Source organism: Sciurus carolinensis, chromosome 17 (assembly GCF_902686445.1).
Source record: "Sciurus carolinensis chromosome 17, mSciCar1.2, whole genome shotgun sequence".
Classification (NCBI taxonomy): domain Eukaryota; kingdom Metazoa; phylum Chordata; class Mammalia; order Rodentia; family Sciuridae; genus Sciurus; species Sciurus carolinensis.
This window is the reverse complement of record NC_062229.1, coordinates 18978312-18984311: the sequence shown is the minus strand read 5'-3', so window position 1 is coordinate 18984311 and position 6000 is coordinate 18978312.

Below are 6000 nucleotides of genomic sequence, written 5' to 3'. Positions count from 1 at the left end.
AAATATTCACTGAGAAGAAACTCCTTTACAGCAACAGGATGAGGGATTGTGGCTGCAAAGGCGGAAAAGAGTCAGTTCTGAAATTGGAGGAATCTCTATAAAGGATGACTAGATAAATTCAATATAGTTGGTGTGATTGGAAGCACTTTAGTCTTCCAATTAACAAGATCTTGTCTTCCACAAGATGGGGTTAATTTATGCACACCCTCTCAGAAAACATTCCTGTAAATGAGTTTTCAAGACTACATGTACTCAATACGATAGGTACACATCCCATCATTTTGAGGATATATGTAAATCCAAAACACCAGAAACAAGGGCTGCAGGTTCTTGCTTTTTGGGGGAAGGGGGTAATGTTGATGTCACAGAAGTCAAGGGTGCAACAGTGGTCCCTGGAAGTCAGACAGGGTGAGGAGGACGTTGGGTAGAGGGTGTGAAGTCTTGTTTTATATGAGAAATAAAATCTAAAGTTCTACAACATTTTAGAGGACAATAGTTCATAACGATTGGTTTTATAATTTTAGAAAACTTGAAGAGAGGAATGTGAGATTTCCCAGTTAAAAGAAATGATAAATGTTTCAGGAGATGGAAATGCCAATTGTCTTGGTTTGATCAGAATATGTTGCAAACGTGCATGGAGATATCACCCTGTGCCCCCCATCAACATATGCAAGTATCATGTATCAATAAAAACACAAATGCCCATACCTCAGTATAAGTAATTGCAAATGAAAAGGATCAGTTGTATTTACACAAAATTACAATGACTGGTAAGATAGTGTACAGGTGATCCAATTTGTTGCATTATGAACAGTTCCTAGGTGGGAATAAACCCAAAGGAGGATGCAAAAAATGAATGTCTTAAAATACACCAAGCAGAGGTAACCACAGTGTTGGATGGAGAGGGTGAGGCTCTCTTGTCTCCAGTATGGCCCACATTGTGATTCATGAGAGAAGTGCATTCACTCTTTCCCTGAGAGGCAACACCTTGCTGAGGACTGTCCTCAGGGTCACCTTGATGTCCCTGTTCCTCAGACTGTAGAAAGGGTTCGGCATGGGGGTGACCATGGTGTACATCACTGAGACCATCAGACTCATCCTAGAAGGCAGTATGGCTACAGAACTGAGATAGACACCAAGGCCAGTGCCATAAAACAAGGAGACCACCAAGAGGTGAGACCCACAGATGGAAGAGGCTTTGTACTTGCCTCTGTCTGATGAGATCCTCAGGATGGATGAGAATATTTGAGAGTAGGAGAGGAGGATGCCAGTGAGAGGGAAAACACCCAGGATGATGGCCACAGAGTACACCACTATGTTATTGATGAGGGTGTCAGAGCAGGCAAGCTTCAGAACTTCAGGAAGATCACAGAAAAATGATATATCTCCAGTTTTGCACAGAGTGACTGCCTCAAGATGGTCATGCTCTCTGGACGGGCACCCAGGACACTGATCAACCAGGACCCGATAGCCATGATCTGACAGAGTCGTGGGTTCATGATGTCCATGTAGTTCAGGGGGTGACAGATGGCCTATGACCACTGTAATTTCTACATGTCCTATCTTGTGGGCCTTTATTGCTCCTTCTGCTAGAAATAGCAATAATCACCATGAGTGTTCATCACTTCCATTTCACTTTTACTATTTTTATGTGTATATTAGTACATTATAGACATAAGTAATATTGGGTTTCATTTTGGCATAATCACACAAGCAGGGAATATAATTTGCACTCCACTCCTCTGTTCTACCACTTTCACTACATAAATCCAATGAATATGGATTTGTCAAATACAGAAATGCTAAGCCATGTGTGGTGGGCACACCTGCAACCCCAGTGACTCAGGAGACTGAGGAAGGAGGATCATCAATTTGAGGTCAGCTTCAGAAACAGAGTGAGGCCCTAAGCAACTTAGTAAGAGCCTGTTTCAAAAGAAAAAAAGAAAAAAAGAAAAAAAGAAAAAGAAAGTAAAGAAAAGGCCTGGGGATGTACTGAGTGGTAAAGTGCTCCTGGGTTAAATCCCCAGTACCAATCTAAATAAATAAACAAACAAATAAATACAGAAATTCCAGGGTTTGTAAATACAAAAGTGAATCTTATGCACATTTTTCATCACCTGACACCATATTGAAATATTTTAGCACATGGAAATGGCTCTCTCAACCTTGCCTACTTGGACCATTTATATTATTTCTTTCTGAGTTTTCTTTCTGACAAATACAGTTTGGATTTATTTTATTTTTGTATTTTCTCTTCTTAGGATAACCTATAAATGACCTTCTTCAGTTTTAAAAAAATCAGGTATATCCTGTGTTATATTCATATAAATAACTATTAAAATGGACATTTGTCAGGCTATCAGATTCAGATTAAAAAAAATCTCTCTTTGTTAAATACTTAAATGATGAATAGGAAATGTTAGCCAGTATTATTTTCTTCATAATTTTGCTCCTGCTATTAGCTTATATACATAAATGGATTTTTAGAATAATCCCTGTTGGAAGGAAAAAAGGAAGTTACTTATCGATCCCTTAAAATTTGGAATTAATTTGGAATAATCTGATATCATTACAATGTTCCTATTCTCATTCCAGTGACAAGACGTTCCCTCTAGAATTTCCAGTCCCTTTTTGGGTAAACTTTCTTGAAGTTTTCTTCTAAACAAAATGTAAATTACTTTCTATTCTTGTTAGTAACATTTGACGTATTTTAGGTGTAATGCTGTTAAGAATGATTGTCCACATGGGTTTTTCAAGATGGCGGACTAGAGTGCGGTTGCATTTCACGTTGCTCCAGGATGCAAGATTCAAAAGAGGAGATAGTGAGAGACTTAGGACCAACTCAAAGCCGCCGGGTGAGTCTCTCCCGTTGGGGAGGCATCCTGGATGGGGCGGTAGCCCCGGAACGCAGGGAACTTTGTGAAGTAGGGTTGCTCGGAGAGACGCCCCTCCCCCGCTGGAGCGGTAAACACGGACAACTGGGATCATCGTAGAGGAGGCAGCTCAGCACAGCGCTTGGACTTGGAGCAACCACTGGGGCTCTGGGCGGCTACCTGAGGAGGAGCTGCGTGGCGAGCTGTTTGAACTCAGAACGACCTCTTCTGAACACCGGGGGACTTCCCGGAGAAAGAGGAGGAGCATGGCGGGTCGCTTGGCCTAGGAGTGACTGCATCAGAGCCACAGGCAGTTGCCAGAGGAGGAGCTGCGTGGCGAGCTGTTTGAACTCAGAACGACTGCTCCTGAACACTGGTGGCCTGCCTGGAGGAGGAGAGCGGCGGGTCGACTGTTCTAGGAGTGACTGCATCAGAGCCACAGGCGGTTGCCAGAGGAGGAGGCGAGTGGTGAGTTGATTGGACTAAAAGCGACCGCTCCTGAACACCGGTGGCCTGCCTGGAGGAGGAGCGCGGTGGGTCACTTGGTCTCGGAGCCACCGCTCCTGAACACCTGGGGGGCTACCCCGAGGAGGAGGAGGAGGAACAGGGCGGGTCACTTGGACTTGGAGTGACTGCCTAGGGCTACGGGCGGTTGGCGGGAGGAGGAGACGTGAAGTGAGTTGCTTGGACTCCTAGTGACTGCGTTGGAAACCTGGCGGCTGTCCGGAGGAGGAGGTGTGTGGAGGGTCTCTGGGTCTCGGAGCTATTGTACAGGAATCCAGGTGGCGGCTCAGAGGAGGGGCCGCATAGCCAGGCGATTAGGCGCAGAGGAGGGTCCCAGGAGCTAGGTGGCTTCTTGCTGGAAGAGCCGCACAGAGACACACCTAGGGGTGGAGCGAAGTTTCCAGGACTGCGGGCAGATTCTCTGGGAGAGGCAGCTTAAGGAGACACGTCTGCGAAGGGTGAGGCTCCAAGGCCCAGAAGGCAGGTCCGGGCCCCTGGGAACGTTGCAGAGGAAGACAGCCCAGCCCAGGCGGTAGTTGTAGATTGAGGGGAACCTGTAGGAGGGCAACTGACCAGCGAGACCTCCCCACCGGGTGAGTCTTCCCTGCCGGGTGAGGTTTTCCCACAGGGACGGTAAAACCAGAGACACAGGCACAAACAGGCCTTGCCTCAGCCCGCAGCCTAGTTCCCCGTTGGATGACCATTGGTCATCAAGTGGAGGCACCTCTGCCCACTAGCAGGGAATATATCCCACCTGAGGGTCACCACCCCTAGAGAGGCAGCTTCTTCGTGGACCTCCGCATTATCAACTTCCTCCAAGACTTCAGGCTACTGAAGGATAAGAGGGGATATACTAGCAATCTTCAGGGACATTATAAGTTGATAGAGGAAATCTGCAATATCTTAATGACCCACTGATTCCTGAACAATATGAGAAAACAAGGGAAGAAAATGCCCCAAACAAATCTAGATGTTACATCAATAAAATCCAATGACAGCATGGCAGAAGAAATTACAGAAAGGGAGTTCAGAATGTACATAATTAAAATGATCAGAGAAGCAAACGATGAGATGAAAGAACAAATGCAGGCATTGAATGATCGCACCAATCGACAGTTAACAGAGCAAATTCAGGAAGCAAAAGATCATTTCAATAAAGAGTTAGAGATATTGAAAAATAACCAAACAGAAATCCTTGAAATGAAGGAAACAATAAACCAAATTAAGAACTCCATAGAAAGCATAACCAATAGGATAGAACAGCTGGAAGACAGAACTTCAGATATTGAAGACAAAATATTTAACCTCGAAAACAAAGTTGAACAAACAGAGAAGATGGTAAGAAATCATGAACAGAATCTGCAAGAACTATGGGATATCATGAAAAGGCCAAATTTGAGAATTATTGGTATTGAGGAAGGCTTAGAGAAACAAACCAAAAAAATGAACAATCTATTTGAAGAAATAATATCAGAAAATTTCCCAAATCTGAAGAATGAAATGGAAAATCAAGTCCAAGAGGCTTATAGGACTCCAAATACACAAAATTACAACAGACCCACACCAAGGCACATTATAATGAAAATACCTAACATACAAAATAAAGACAGAATTTTAAAGGCTGTGAGAGAAAAGAACCAAATTACATTCAGGGGGAAACCAATACGGATATCAGCAGATTTTTCAATCCAGACTCTAATAGCTAGAAGGGCCTGGAACAACATTTTTCAAGCTCTGAAAGAAAATGGATGCCAACCAAGAATCTTATACCCAGCAAAACTTACCTTCAAATTTGACGATGAAATAAAATCATTCCATGATAAACAAAAGCTAAAAGAATTTACAAAAAGAAAGCCAGCATTACAGAACATTCTCAGCAAAATATTTCATGAGGAAGAGATAAAAAACAAAGAAGCAAATCAGCAAAGGGAGGAATTATCCTAAAGGAACTGTCAAATAAAGGAGGAACCAAGATGTGTCAAAAAAATGAATACATAAATAAATAAAATTTTAAATATGAACCAAATGACTGGGAATACAAATCATATCTCAATAATAACCCTGAATGTTAATGGCCTGAATTCATCAATCAAAAGACATAGACTGGCAGATTGGATTAAAAAGAAAGATCCAACAATATGTTGCCTGCAAGAGACTCACCTCATAGAAAGAGATACCCATAGACTAAAGGTGAAAGGATGGGGAAAAACATACCATGCACATGGACTCAGCAAAAAAGCTGGAGTATCCATCCTCATTTCAGATAATGTGGACTTCAAGCCAATGTTAGTCAGAAGGGATAAAGAAGGACATTTCATACTGCTTAAGGGAAGCATAAATCAGCAAGATATAACAATCATAAACATCTATGCCCCAAACAGTGGCTCATCCATGTATGTCAAACAAATCCTTCTCAATTTTACAAACCAAATAGACCATAACACAATAATACTAGGTGATTTTAACACACCTCTCTCACCACTGGACAGATCTTCCAAACAAAAATTGAACAAGGAGACCATAGATCTCAATAACACAATCAATAATTTAGACTTAACAGACATTTATAGAATATACCATCCAACCAAGAGTGAATACACTTTCTTCTCAGCAGCACATGGAT